The sequence below is a fragment of the Bubalus bubalis genome, chromosome 13, assembly GCF_019923935.1.
Source record: "Bubalus bubalis isolate 160015118507 breed Murrah chromosome 13, NDDB_SH_1, whole genome shotgun sequence".
Taxonomy (NCBI): Eukaryota; Metazoa; Chordata; class Mammalia; order Artiodactyla; family Bovidae; genus Bubalus; species Bubalus bubalis.
Window position 1 is genome coordinate 10650679 of NC_059169.1, and position 15936 is coordinate 10666614.

The following is a 15936-nucleotide window of genomic DNA, read 5'->3' on the forward strand; positions in this document are numbered from 1 at the left end:
GGAATTAGGAGTGAGATTGGAGAAGGCAATGGCACCCCACTCCAGTACTCTTGCCTGGAAAATCTCATGGACGGAGGAGCCTGGTAGGCTGCAGTCCATGGGGTTGCTAAGAGTTGGACACGACTGAGTGACTTCACTTTCACTTTTCACTTTCATGCATTGGAGAAGGAAATGGCAACCCACTCCAGTGTTCTCGCCTGGAGAATCCCAGGGACGGGGGAGCCTGGTGGGCTGTCATCTCTGGGGTCTCAAAGAGTCGGATATGACTGAAGCAACTTAGCAGCAGCAGCAGGAGTGAGATTCCCTGAGGATTCCACATGGGACAAGCCCCGTGCTAGCCACTTTACCATATTCAGAGAACTTTGTTCACTCACCAAGCCCTGAGCTCCTGCCTTTCAGGTGAGGAAAAGTAAGTGACAGCTTGTGTTCTTTCCATGACACCATTCTGCCTCTATGGCTCGCTCGAGTTTCAAATCTGGAGAAATCCATCAGTCAAGCAACGTCAGCATTCCAAGAGCTATGGTCAGGCTTGAGTAATCTATTCATAGACAGGCTGGTGGCTCAGACAGTAAAGAATCCGCCTGCAATGCAGGAGACCTGGGTTTGATCCCTGGGTAGGGAAGATCCCCTGGAGGAGGGCACGGCAACCCACGCCAGTATTTTTGCCTAGAGAATCCCTGTGGACAGAGGAGCCTGGCAGGCTGCAGTCCATGGGGTCGCAAAGAGTCAGACACGACTGAGCGACTAAGCACAGCACACAGCACAGACAGGCTTCAGAAAGAACACGCTCACACTCACAAGAAGTGTAAGCTTATGACAAAGAAAAACTAGGACACGTAAGGGCTTCCAGTATTTATAATAATCACTGTAGATATAAATAAAAAGCCAATTACACTGATAATTATAATAATGTTGATGCAATTCTATGAGTCCAGCATAAAATAGGAGTTTAATAAATATGTGATGAATGAACAGGTTTGTCTTTGGGTTCTTAATCTGGGAACAATACCAAAAAAAAAAAAAAAAAAACACAATGAGAGAAAGCTAACATCTTATTCATTTCAAAACAACAATTTTTGGACTTCCCTGGTTGTCCAGTGGTTAAGATTTCATGCTTCCAATGCAGGGGGCACAGGTTCGAACCCTTACTGGGAACTAAGATCTCACATGTTGCGTGGTGCGGCCAAAACAAAACAAACCCCAGATAACAATTTTTAAAACTTTTTTATGATTGGCTATTAACCATTAGCAGTATCGCTGCAATGATCATGAAACATACTCTAAAATTAGTTCTGAAATCTTGCCTTAACTTCTTTACATAAGCATATCTCACATATAAATTCATTAAAATAAGCCCAACTACCCCATTTTCAAATGGAAAACCAAAAAACCAAGCAATTCTATCCCCCCAGACCCCAGACTCTCTTAAGTCAGGACTGTTAACCTGTTGCCTTCATAAGCATGTACAGTGGCTGAATTAACAGGACAGGAAGTTGCAGCCCTAAGAACCGGCCCAGTGTATCTTGCGAGTAAACCACAAAGGAGAGGGGATTTAAACCAGCACAACGATGTTCCCCTGGGAGCCGTTCCGGTCCATCAGAACCCAAATTCTAACTTTTCAATGGCGCTTTAAATGTATGCACACCTAATAGACTTTGCATTTGCAATAAAGAAAACTGTATACCTTTCCAAAATCAGCTCATAAAATACAGTAAATACCTGATTACGTTTTTAACTCAGTGCTTTAAATACATCCTAACCCATTTCTGGGTTGCAACAGCCAAAAAGTGAATACCCGCCACTGGGTTTCTACAGTGCAGTACTCAAAGGTCCCCTTGCAGCTCTCATGGCCTCTTGCAAACAAAGCTGGTAAATAAAAGAAAGCGGATGACAAAAGAATCCAGTTTCCTACCTGATCCTGACCAGCCAGCCCAGGGCAAAGCTTCAACTCTCCCAGAGCAGCCTCGGGGAAAGCAAGCACTGGTCGCCCTTACTTGCCTCTTTCTTGCTTTTGTTTCCTTTGAGAGTCATGCCTGCAACTTCCCCAGGATGTGAGTTTCTGAGTCAGAGGCAGATCCAGTACCTCTAAAAGAGTTCACCATGGTAAAGCACCATCGTACTTACTGTTAGTTCTCTCCTCTTATGTCAAGGTTTCTTTCTGCCCCCAACCTGAGAGGGCTCTTCGCTGAGCCAAGATCTCAGATACTGGTCATGTTGAAAGGCTGGCCCTGCTCGACAAAGATTAGCGAGCTGTCTGCAGCAGTCCCTTCTCTTCACCATAGCCAAGTAGGCCCGATAAATGCTAATACTCAGCATGACGCATCAAGAACTTTAAGCCTCCGCAATGGCTAAGCAGAAAGTATCACAAATTTACTGAAATTATCTGTGGCACAAAAGAAAAGAGAAGGAATTAATCAAAGTCTCTCTCTTAATGCAATGCTTGATTGAACTACCCCAATCCCTTTTTAAATAGGATACTGGTGGCAAGTGACCCTGATGGCAGGCCCTAGTGAGACACACAAGGAACACTTGTTCCATTTTTTTCTTTTATGACCTCATTAAGGAGGATTTTGAAGATTGTTCCTGAATATGAGAACAAAGTGCCTTAAGACATCTCTAGCTTTTTGTGTCTTTTAGCCTTTTACTGCTGGGATGGCCTTTAGGTCTGTGTTTATAGCTAGGTACACTTATGCTCACACTCCTCTCCCCCTCCTAAAACAAGAATCAAGGAAGAGGATCTGGAGGGAAGGAGTCAGAGCTGTGCGCCTCTATGCAGAGGTGCGCTAGCTTCTCACACCACAAAGTTTTGCCAAGACCAACTTGGGTCCACTCTTTTTTCATCTCCTCCGAGTTGGAGCTGCCATTAATTAGCCCTGGCGGCTGTTCGGAGGCTCTTATCAAGGGAGGGCTCAGACTGCCAAATCTGCTGGTGTGAAAATAGTCCACCGCCAGCAACATTTTTTCTGCTTGTTTGTTGACTCTGCGCTTCGCTTTAATATGGAAGATTATATTTTAAGATCAGAAACAAACAAACAGATTTACAACCGAAGGCTTAAAAGGCAAACAGCAAAAAAACCCAGCCAAGGACTGAGCCTAAATGTAGTATTTTTATTGACTTCTTAGAAACCAAATAACCTGGCATATTAGTGTGTGCATTCTGCAACAGACATTCAGCCCCATTGTACTACTTAGAAGAGAATAAAAAGAAACCCTACTGTTTGAAACCCAGCGGAACATCCCCACAACAGGGCACAACTGTTCCCTCATGCATGAATGGGAAGGAGATGAAAGAAAAGATGGACTTCTGAGGTACAGCAAAAAACAAAGACAACAAAAGTGCTGATCATGAGGGAATGACACAACTCACTGCCGCAAAAAGGATGAGAGAAAGGAACTCAGACAATGCTGAGGACAGCCAAGTGACACGTGGGAGAATTGAAAAATCTACACAAGTGTCTTTTCTCTCCACCCCTGATGAAAAACAATTAAATGTTGGTACATCTGTCATAGAAAAGATCACTGAAACCTGTTACCATCATTATGTACGGTAAACTCAACTGCCCAAACTGTAACTCTGCAATTAAACACCGCCACCTCTGTTTCTCACCCTTGCTAAAATGAAAAGTGTTCACTTCTACGAGGCTTTACAACATCTGAATATGTTGAAATAGATGATAAAGGCTGAGGGGTACTGAAAATGTGTATGTATGCATGTATGTGTGCATAGAGGTTTAAAATACTCTATGTAAAAGATGGGCTTCAGGAATTGGTATATAAACTCAGCTTTTGTTTGTAAAATATTCTCTCCTTGACTCACGTTATAGAGATATTTGCTCTAAATTTTGCATTGGTTTTCATCCAGTAGCAGCTCCAAATATTTTGGCATTAAGTTTGTTTGTTCTCAAACCCCACTACCAAGAAGATATTGTTTGTAAACGCCTAATATGGATGAAGCTCACAATTGAATGCTACTTTTAGGTAAATGCTGTAATTTGTGATGGGATGGGAATACTTTGGGGTGTTTCTGTTTTTCTTAAGAAACAGAGGCATGCCTGTCCACACTTCACTCACGTTGAGCCCTCCTAATAAAGTGTTCAGTGAGAAAATCCTATCAACCAAATACATTATCAACTAAAAAAAATACCATATGAAATCCTCACATGATGCTTATTGCTCCGGATGTCCACCAGCCTGGGAAGTCACACTGTTTTTAAGTGAGCTCCTGAGCGTTACTCCTTGCTTGATAATGTGCAGTCCCTCATGAAACCCCAAAAGCAGTTATTGACCCTGTCAGGATGCCTGATTAATGGACAAACGTAGTAATTGATTAGCAAAGAAGTGTGAATTAAAAGGGGGCACAGCATCAATAACCAGCTTCTAACAAAAGTGGTTGACGTAAAATGTAAAACAAGAGCCCTCGGCTATATCTCATCAAAGGCACGCTTTTCTTACAAAGGGGAGAGACCGGGAAATAAACAGGCTTAGTGTCCTGAGCCCTGTGAGTCTTTAACCCTTCCTCTTGGTAAGGGTACTGTGTGGAGTCAGCAAGCAGGTTGGGAACTGCCTGTCCATCCACTTGCAGTCCACCTTCAGATGCCTAGCAGATGAGCCACTTAACTGTTCCCATTGTCCCAAGACTTAAGAAAAAGCACGTAAGAAATCCTATTCTCTCTTCATTTTGTTTACTGCGACCTCTCTTCACTTATGTCCTCATAGAAAAATAAATTCTGCTTGCTCAGGTGTCCCTGGAGAGACAGGCAACATTACTCACTAGAATGTTGCTTCCATCTGCTTCTGAGCATGAAAAATAAATTTATTCAATCAATCAGTCAGTCATCCAGCACCTGGTACAGGCCAGCTATTCCTCTGAGCTGGGCGATACAGAGATGAATAAGGTTTACAGCAAGCTGAGTGAATGCAGACCCTGCTCCTGCTTAGAACGCACAAAAATATTGCATAATCTAAAGCAAAAGTTAAAGGGAACTCCCTGGTGGTCCATTGGTTAGGACTCGGTACTTTTACTGCTGTGGCCTTGGTTCAATTCCTGGTTGAAGAACTAAGATCCCACAAGCTAAGAGGCACAGCCAAGAATAAATATATACATATAATAAAGCAAAGGTTTATACATATCTCAGCTTGAAACAGAAAGGAAATCTTCAAGTGCTGAAACAAAGCAAGAATTTCAGAGCTGGAGTTCCTGGAGCTGATGCTGTGTCTACAGAGGGGCATCAGCCCTGGAACAAAGACTAGGGGCTGGAGTGTCAACACCCTTGTGGCACAGAAGACACCAACTTGGGCTTGTGCAAGGTGAGGGAACTGGACAAACTAGACCCCTTTAAAAGCAATCTAATCCACAAATAGGGAACTAGAACCTAGATAGCATATTAAAAAGCATAGACATTACTTTGCCAACAAAGGTCTGTATAGTCAAAGCTATGATTTTTCCAGTAGTCATGTATGGATGTGAGAGTTGGACTATAAAGAAAGCTGAGTGCTGAAGAATTGATGCTTTTGAACTATGGTGTTGGAGAAGATGCTTGAGAGTCCCTTGGACAGCAAGATGATCAAATTAGTCAATCCTAAAGGAAATCAGTCCTGAAATTTATTGGAGGGACTGATGCTGAAGCTGAAACTCCAATACTTTGGCCATCTGATGCAAAGAACCGACTCATTGGAAAAGACCCTGATGCTGGGAAAGATTGAAGGCAGGAGGAGAAGGGGACAACAGAGGATGAGATGGTTGGATGGCATCACCAATTTGTTGGACATGAGTTTGAGCACGCTCCGGGAGATGGTGAAGGACAGGGAAGCCTGGCATGCTGTAGACCATGAGATTGCAAAGAGTCAGACACGACTGAGCAACTGAACTGAGAAGAACAATGTCCACAAAGAAAGAGCAAGATAGTCTGAGGTATAGCTTGGGCTGTATTAAAATTTAAAGCCTTTTATATGAGTCATCAAAACCACAAGCCTGTGTTAACAGCAAGTACAGGCATGAAGTTTATACCACTTGGATGGGTTTGAAGTCACAGACAGAGAAATTAAAATTAAAAACTTGAGTTCAAGACTCTAAAACAACTGAGCTTTAGTCGGCAGAGAAGAAATGCAAAGCAGTGCTGCAAGAATGTATCCACAGTCCGGGGTACATGAACTCCCAGAGGCGAAAACAACCCCTTCTGAAGATGAGCTCACAATAGAATCCCAACCATGGAAGGAAATAAACCACCAGGAGGGAGGCTCTCTAAGCACAACGTAAGGGTGAATAGGTATCTGGCGAGAGTCCCTGGACTGCAAGGAGATCCAACCAGTCCATCCTAGAGGAAATCAGTCCTGAATATTCGTTGGAAGGACTAATGCTGAAGCTGAAACTCCAATACTTTGGCCACCTGATGCAAAGAACAGACTCATTGGAAAAGACCCTGATGCTGGGAAAGATTGAAGGCGGGAGGAGAAGGGGACAACAGAGGATGAGATGGTTGGATGGCATCACTGACATGATAGACATGAGTTTGAGTAGGCTCCGGGAGTTGGTGATGGACAGGGAGGCCTGGCGTGCTGCAGTCCATGGGGTTGCAAAGAGTCGGACACGACTGAGAGACTGAACTGGACTGAACTAGAAATGAGTGAAAAACCTCAGTAGGAATATGAAATATATATTTGAAGTTATTAAAAGTGACACAGGAAGGAATAGTAACCATTGAAAGATTGGGACAGTATTGGAAATAAAAATTAATTCAAAAGAATCAAATTTAGCATTTTTGAAAGGAAAAAAATATAGTCACAAAAATGAATAAGTAAAACAGCAGATTAGATATGCCTGAAAAAAGAATCAGTGAGCTCTGAGGTCACTTAACAGCACATGAAAGAACAGCGTGGGCAAAGGGCAATGAAAGGGACCAGGAAAACTGGCAGAGTTCAGAAAAGCAACATGCCTGGGAAGATAACCCCCTCCTTTACCTCTCTCTCCTGCCTGGGTAAACATTCACAAATTCCCTCAAGTCCTGTGTTGACTTCGTAAGTCTCAATGACAAAGACCACTGACAAAAATGTGGTGCAGTGTAAATAATAACAGCTTTATTATTCCCCCAGCTCCACTGGGGCAGAGAAAAGCAGCAGACGGTCCCTGGAAAGAACAAATGTTAGTACTGCCCAGTCCAGAATGCAACCCGCCACATTGCTCTGGGCCTCTGGAGGGGAAAAGGAGAAACACTGTCCAATCTCAAGTTTCTTAAAAACAAACACACAAAGAAAAACCCAAGCCACTAATTTAGAGATAGTTAAGAATGAAGTCGGTTACAGAAATGCAGTAAGAAGGCTCTCTCCTCCAACTAGATCTTTCATCTTCATTTCATACAGATGCTCATCTGCATTTCCTTTTTATTGAAAGAACATACACATAAAAGCCTACAGATAAACTCCTACCTCTCGTTAAGAGTTTGGAATTGGGGCAATTTCAAGGAGTTAACAATTTATAAGAGGTTGTGATCTTTCCAAAAAGAGAATAGTCAAGCTGAGAAGTTGAGAAGAAATGTGGGAAGAGAGAAAAGACAGTTTTCAACTATGGATTTTTTGGAACAGACACAGGAGTGAAGGGCATGGAAATTTTCTCGAACACCTGTTCTTGGTAGGAATTTTTTTTTTTTTTTTGCATACTCTTTCATGAGACAGAAAAGGAAAAAAATATAAGCTGAAAGGGAGCAAATGGATTCCCCATTGCCAGGAAATAGAGGCTGGTTCTCAGATCAGAGAGAAATACAGTAGGCAGAGGATGACAACATCCACTGTATTCGCTAGCTGTGCTGTGTGTTATGAGGTAAGTTGCTTCAGTTGTGTCTACTCTTTGTGACCCCATGGACTATAGGCCACCAGGCTCCTCTGTCCATGGGATTCTCCAGGCAAGAATACTGGAGTGGGCTGCCATGCCCCTCTCCTGGGGATCTTCCCGACCCAGGGATCGAACCCACGTCTCTTGTATCTCCTGCATTGGCAGGTGGGTTCTTTATTACTAGCGCCACCTGGGAAGCCTAGGGCTGTGATAACAAAGTTCCACAAAGTGGCTTACACGTTTCAGGAGACCAGAAGTCTGCAATCAAGGAGGGAGGGGCCTGTTCCAGCCTCTCTCCTTGGAATGTAGATGGCCATCCTCTGCCCGTCTCTCTTTACATTGTCTTCCCACTATGCTTGGCTATTTTGTGTTCAAATTTCCCTTTTATTTAAGGACACCAGTCATATTGGATTAGGGTTCCCCATAACCTTAAATTAAGATTAGTTAAGGTAATCCCCTTAACTTATTTCATCTACATCAACCATACTTTCAAATAAAGTCACATTCTGAGTCCTGATATCTCAATATATGCATTTTGGAGAGGAACACAATTCAGCTCATAACAACAGCTGGTATTTATTGGGTTCTTACTGGGTGCCAGGCACTGCACAATGCAACATTTCATGTAATTCTCTGAAATTATTATCCCCATTTTATAAATAAGGAAGATTGGGAACAGAGAAATTAAGTAATTACCCAAGCTCCAATCACAGCTGGTAAATAACAAAGTTAAGATTTCAGAACCTGGTCCAGTGAATCCACCATGCTAAGCATTATCCTTTACTCTGTATCTAATAAGACCATGTTTCACCCTTTTGGAAATCTTTGTGATGGAATCAACAAATACATGCCCAAAAGAACGAATGAAGTACATGAGTGGGGGATGAACAAATCGGTGGGTGGCTGAGGATTTCTACATAGTGAGGTACTGCCACCGATGAAGTACTGATGAAACATTGCCATCGCCTGATGAAGTACTGCCGTCATCCAAAGCGCTCATGTTTCCAATAGAATCCTTAGGTCCATGTGGTACATTTACGTGCTAAGTGGCACGTGGCGGGGAATACACAGGCTGAGGAGTCTGACAGAACCTGTTTGGTGGTGGCAGACGCAAATGTTAATGATTTCTGTGTGCTCAATTCTAAAGAAACAATTCTGAAATGATTTTTGAACATAACAGAAATGATGAGTTTTAAGGAGCTAGACTGGTAAAAATCAGAGAACGCAATGGCACCCCACTCCAGTACTTTTGCCGGGAAAATCTCATGGATGGAGGAGCCTGGTAGGCTGCAGTCCATGGGGTCGATAAGAGTCAGATATGACTGAGCGTCTTCACTTTCATTTTTCACTTTCATGCATTGGAGAAGGAAATGGCAACCCACTCCAGTGTTCTTGCCTGGAGAATCCCAGGGACAGGGGAGCCTAGTGGGCTCCCGTCTATGGGGTCGCACAGAGTTGGACATGACTGAAGTGACTTAGCAGCAGCAGCAGCCTGGTAAAAATACAGCTTGGGCAAGTACACACATCATGCAGCTCTATCAACCCCCTAATTCAAGGTCAACCATCATTTCAATAGCAACAAGATTAACTGCCATTACAAAGAGAACTTTTTTTAGTAACTAGTGTTTCAAACTTCTAAATCTGTTTTATCATAGATCATATCATTGTAAACGATCTCTCAAAATCATTAATCCAAAAATCAAGGCCAAATCTCTCTCTAAAAAAGTCAACTCAGGCTTGCACTTAAGTACTCAAGTTCAACTGCATGTGCTTGGAAGAAAAAAGCTGAAAGGAAATACTTAAATAGTATAATTTATGCCTGGCTCCGCCAGCCACTTAACTCACTAAGAACAAAGATGTAAATCGGCCTATGAAAGTACCCCAGGTCCCCTGAGCCTCTCATCCTGTCTTGGGGGCTAAGTGTGATGCCTGGGTTTAAAACTGAATTGCAAAATATGCGTTTTTCCAAGAGTCTGCCTCTAAATGTAGCCACCCTCCCCTCTGGTATTTAGCTGAAGGAATGGAGATCTGCCCCCATGCTAGAGGGAAAAATAAATCTGTGGTCAATTTAATGACATATTATTTAATATAACAGCAAAACAGAGTTGAACTTGACTGTATATGACTATCCCTTTCCAACGGTTTTTAATGCCAAATACCCAAGAAAGGTGCAATTACTCCAAATCACCTTTCACACAATGATACTCTATTGATAAGTTTTTGTCTCAGAAGTACAGAACATAGTCATCCAAAACTACTAAGAAACCAAAATCCATCCACCATCTGCAGCCCCAGTGTGTCACTCACAAGAGCCTCATAAAAACTGGACATTCAATGAGGGACCTCTCAGAATGAGACATGGCAAGAGACCTGGAGAGTGGTAGACAAAGCTTTGAAATGGTTTTGTATTCTGGGCATATTTGGCCCAGGAGCACATTGTATATTTTCCAGTGGCTTTGTCTTCGTTGTGTGTGTGTTCTTTTAATTGTGGTTAAATATACTTAACATGGGCTTCCCTGGTGGCTCAGATGGTGAAGAATCTACCTGCAATGCAGGAAACTGGGATTTGATCCCTGGATCAGGAGGATCCCCTGGAGAAGGAAATGACAACCCACTCCAGTATTCTTGTCTGGAGAATTCCCTGGACAGAGGAGGCTGGTGGGCTATGGTCCATGCGACTGCAGAGTTGGATACTACTGATCGACTTTCACTTTCATTCACATACATAACATACAATTTACCATTTTAATCATTTCTGATTGTTTGGTTCTGTGGCATTAAGAACATTCTCATTGTTATGGGAACATTACCACCATTCACCTTCAGAACTTTTCTCATCATTCCAAACTGAAACTCTCTGCCTGTTAAACAGTGCTTCCCCGCTCTCCGCCTCCGCCGGTCCCTGGTAACCGTTATTCTATGCTCTGTTTCCATGAGTTTCACTACGTTTGTACCTCAGGTAAGTAGAATCATACAGTTTTTGTCCTTTTGCATCTGGCTTGTTTCACTTAGCATAATGTTTTCAAGGTTCATCCGTGTTGTAGCCTTGGTGAGTATTTCCTTCCTTTTTAAGGCTAAATAATACTCTGTCGTACAGGTACACCACGTTTTGTTTATCCATTCATTCCCCAATGGACACTTGGGTTGCTCCCACCTTTTGACTATTGTGAATAATGCTGCTATTACCTGGGTGTGCAAATATCTGTTCAAGTCCCTGCTTTCGATTCTTTTGGGGCTATTTAGTGATATACCCATAAGAGGAATTGCTGGATCATATGGAATTCCATGTTTAATCCCTTCATTGTATTTTTCTTACAGGTATTGTTGTAAACAGATGCGTCCCTTGCAGCGTGTGCCAGGTGCAGTGTGTGGTGAGGTTTCTAAATGCCAATTTTCTAAAAGCTCCAAATGAGTAAATTAAGTTAAAAAAGCAAATTTAAAAGACAGATGTGATGAAAACACTGCCTAACACATAAGAGATAACCAATAGGTAGTTGCTGAATGAATGTGAAAGTGGCTTTAAAATCTAGCAGGCCTGGTTTCAAGTGTTGGCTGCTATTTACCAGGGGTATGACTGAGTCCTGCTTCACTCATTTGACACAATGGGGATAATCTTACACAGCTGCTGTTATGTTGTTGGAATTAAATGAGACACTCTATGTGAACTGGTGAGGATTCCCCATGTGCATTAAGTGCCCCATAAAAGGCTGCTATCATTATTGCTGCCATGAGTATTCACGACCTCTAGCTACTTATGGTCACAGAGATCATTTGGAGATTTGGTTTCCGCGCCCAGCCTCCCCCCACCAAGGGCACCCGCGGCTGTCACCGAAACACCTCTACGCTTGCTCCACGCTGAGCTGAAGTGACAACAGACACGGGCTTATGGCTGTCTTACATCATCCTCCGCAGCATCACGGAAGCAGTGTCAACGTCCTGTGCACTCAGAAGGGAAAATATGCACTCTGAAACTGACATCAACAAAGGAATCTTGACAATCAGGGTGGGAAAACAGATCCGACTTTCCTGTAACGAACAGTAAATCACTTGTTTTCAAGTTCCTTCGTGCTGTGCTCAGAGACAAGAGAATATATTGACGGGATCCCACAAATACCTTCACACTGAAAAGAGTATTACAGTGTTGATTCTTGAGGCATAAAGTGTATTACTGTGGCAAATAAACATCTGGGTTCGTGGAAACCTTGGTCGAAAGGCCATCCATAAAACGCCAAAAGCCAGGACCAGCCATGTCTTCAAGCATCACAGTGTGAAAAGGAACATAAAGTCTTCTGCACCCTCAGCTGCTGCGGAAAAGTTGTCTGTTGTGATTCCTTGTAGACGGGGGCTGTCAGCGCATTGAACAGGGAAGGAGTCACAACTCCAGAGTTTACGACCCCAATGCGACGGACGGCAGGACTGTCACTCCTAGGCCGTCATCCTGTGCCCAACGAGGGGTGTTTACAAGTGACCATTTAGCACCTTCCTTGCGGTACTTTTACACCACGCTCCTGCCTCTCCTGTGGAGAAGAGAAGCGAGGAGAATACGCTTTCTCTTCAGTGCTGAAATCTAAAATTGGAAAATGTAATCACATGAGGGTTGGGTTTTTTCTTTTTAATGGCAATGCTTAAAATCTCTTCTGTGTCAATGATGCAGGGGGAAAAAAAAAATCTTACTCCTTAAAATGACTCTTTCATAGAACATCAGGGTTAGTTTGTGAGTGGCACGTTTTAAAAACATTTAATCAGTGATCTGAATATACGTCAACACCTTCTGGCGGCGTGCTATAAAACGTGAACCTTGTCAACAGCAACAGAAAAGGTGACGCACTTGGGACAGAGCTTTTACGCTGACACAGTAATAATATAATTTTAAAATTTATCATCTGTTTAGCTGCAAGCAACAACAATTAATCTTTTTGACAACTCATATAATGCTTTAAATAACACCTGGGAAGAAAAACAACGCATTCCAATTTTTACTTTCGTTGTCTTCCAGGCCTTTGTAGCTACAAGTGCATACAAAACCACACACAATAAATTTTGTGATTAGGATTAAAATGTTAGCAAAAAATATTTCCCTTGTCACCTCATGTCCCCCTTTGCCTCAGTTAATAAAATTACTTAACACAAGAACCGTAAGTGAGAGCGAGTCCCAGGGGGAGTGTGGGCCACCGAGGGTTCATTTCTGTCACGTCAAATGACATTTTATTCCCAAATCATTTAACCTACGACTTCACGTGACTAGTTATAGCTTGAACGGAATTCTAGTGGGGACCCAGAAATGACACTAATCCCTTTCCTGGAAACTCCATCAGGGCCTGACAATCCCAAGCCCATCTGATACCAACAATTTAAAAACTACAGCCAGGCAAACTGTCTTCATAACATTCAGAAGCGTGTGAGCATATATGTGGTGTACGGTCTGGTCTTTCACATGTCCTGTGAAGCTTCATGGGGGTTAGATTAGACTACATTAACACCCTTAATTCATCTCTTTCCTATTATACATTAAATCAAAGCATTTTTCCTAACGTACCTGCTGACCCAGTGCCCTGCTCACCCTGAGATTTGAAAGTCTGTGGGTTAAAGCAAAGGCAAAAACATCAGCACAAAAGAGGGCTGACATTACTCTCACTAGTAAATCGCAAGCTTGTGACATTTGCAGGTGAAATGAAATGGGAAGGTTGTTGCAAATCACCCCACTGTCCACAAATCTCTTTTTTTAAAAAAACATATTTTTATTCATTTATTTGGCTGTTGTTGCAAACCACTGCACTGTCCACACACCTCTTTCCTTTTTTAAAAAAAATATTTATTTTTATTTCTTGGGCTATGCTGGGTCTTAGTTGCGGCATGTGGGATCTAGTTCCCTGGCCAGGGATCGAACCTGGGCCCCCTGCATTAGGAGTGCTGAGTCTTGGCCACTGGACCACCAGGGAAGTCCCCACACACCTCTTTCAACCAGTCTTTCAAGACTCTGACTGTCCCCATTTGACAGATGAGGAAACCAGAATGCTGAGGCTCTAATTCAAGGATTTGCGAAACCCACATCCCAGGTGTTTTCTATTGTCACACACCATAAACGGCAGCCAAGACTCAAAAACAAGAAACTAGCTCCAAGAGCTTGGCCAAATGGGTCTGGACACTACAGTACAATGGCTTATGCTTTGGGCAAGTACTGGCAGCAAACACACAGGAAAAATATGAGCTCTGCGGCAAAGCAGAGGAAAGACAGTGTCAGGGGAAGACGTAGGTCATGAGATCTAGGTGTGCGTGTTTGTGAAAAAATAAGAGGGTTGAGCATGTACAGCTCTTTGTCTACAGGTATTTTGTTCTTTTTGGATCTTTGTTTTCATTCTTTTCTTTTTCCTTCTTTCCCAAGTTTAGGCTTTCCCAAGGAAGCCTCCCTGGCAGGCTACAGTCCACGGGATTGCAAAAGTCAGATACGACTTAGTGACTAAACAACAAGAAGTAGATTTTGATTCCAATACTTTTTTTCCCTAAAGAATGATCAGTGTTACATGATTCTGGTGCCAGACTTCGGTATGCCCCATAACTTGCTTTACATGTTTCTTAGGAAAAACCACAAATTCTTTTTCAGAAAAAGATTTTTCAGAGGAGAGCCTGCCATTCTACACAGAATGTCAGACTTTCTCTAATGGCTATGCTGACTTGGGGACCGTTACTCAATGTATATTTGGAGCCTCTAAGCAAAAAAACTTCATAAAGGTTTCCTTCATCCTTTGTTAATTACTGATGAACTAATCCCCCATATGACATGTCTCCCTCTGTGTCTGAGCTCTAACCAGCTGCTTGTATAGCATTTGAAACTGTAGCAGGAACTTCTAAACATGGACAGGTTACTTTGAAAGGGAGAATTCTGGGGTGAATTCTGGATCTGTGAGGAGACCGTGGCACACCCAAGGCACTCCGTTCTCACTGTGGGGACCAGGAAGCCAAGATGGAGGGCTTCGAGAATTTGCTGACATCTGTGCTCCTGATCTCCTGACTTCTGTCCAATTTCCTCCTGGTGCTTAACCATTTTCCTAACCCTGAAAGGCATAAAAAGACTTTCCCACCAAGGAGTTCTTTCCCCAACTATCAAAGCAGGGGGAAAAAAAATCCCCCATACTTAATTAATTGATATACAAATTTCCTTTTAACTACACCTAGTATTAATATTTAAGTCTCCGGCCTAAACCAGACCTCTCCAACTAGTGGGAAAGGCACACTGATGTCCTTTCCCAGTACATACGCAGGAGAACAACTCTTAAAATGTGTTTAATTACAGGGAGCCCCTCACAGCATGGAACTGGAACACTGGGATCTCAGAAAGCAATTTTCCATTTAGTTGGTACTCCTCAGCTAATTAAAAAACCAAACGGGCCAGCAATCTGGACAAGGAAGCAGTGCACACTCCACACGTTACAACCCAGGTAAAGGTACGTGTGAGCCTGAGTGGAGTGGGAGCCGCAGGAACCCGAAGGTGAAACCAGCCCTTTACAGCAGTGGTCCTGACGGATGGGGACGTGCCTGGCTGGTGAACGGCACGCCGCCCTCTCACTTCCTGGCTGAGACACGCGAACACTCCGGCCATCTGTTGTATCTGCAGAGACCCCCAACTCAGAGGAGAAGAAGAGAAACACGCTTCAGTTGCAGCTGGAACACACATGCTTGCCAATGACGTGGGCTCTTGGCACGGCCAGGATTTCAGGTTTGAGCCCTCAGTGACTGATTACTTTCCCCCCCTAATCAGGTTCCCCGGGTCTTTGCAGGAATCTGTCTGGGCAGGGAGAGTGATAACGGAGGGAGGGTGCAGAGCAGCCACTGGCTTTCCAAGGGCCCAGTTCTCCTCTGACTGTTGAAATGTCTCCCAGGGGAAGGAAGGAGGTCCCAGAGGCCTGGTGCAGGTTGCGCCCACCATAAATCCCGCTCAGCTTCCTTCCATTTACAGTTTATTGCATTAACATTTCTTTTGTGCTGGCTTCTGCTGGGAAGCTATTGTAAATTTGGGCAATTACAACTTTGGTTCCATCCGTCCCTCCCCTCCTCGGTAGGCACTGGAACATCAAAGGTGGCCCGTTCAGCAGAGGTTGGCTCTGTCTCTTAAA

General features: G+C 43.3%; 1 protein-coding gene and 1 non-coding gene across 7 annotated transcripts in view; both read right to left on the reverse strand.

Moving 5' to 3' along the window:
- Nucleotides 1-15936, reverse strand: part of CLYBL (citramalyl-CoA lyase) — a 233515-nt gene that overhangs the window by 144555 nt on the left and 73024 nt on the right. The gene's annotated exons all lie outside the window — the stretch shown is intronic.
- Nucleotides 13692-13764, reverse strand: TRNAR-CCU. The gene has a single exon. It is a non-coding gene; the product is annotated as a tRNA-Arg (tRNA).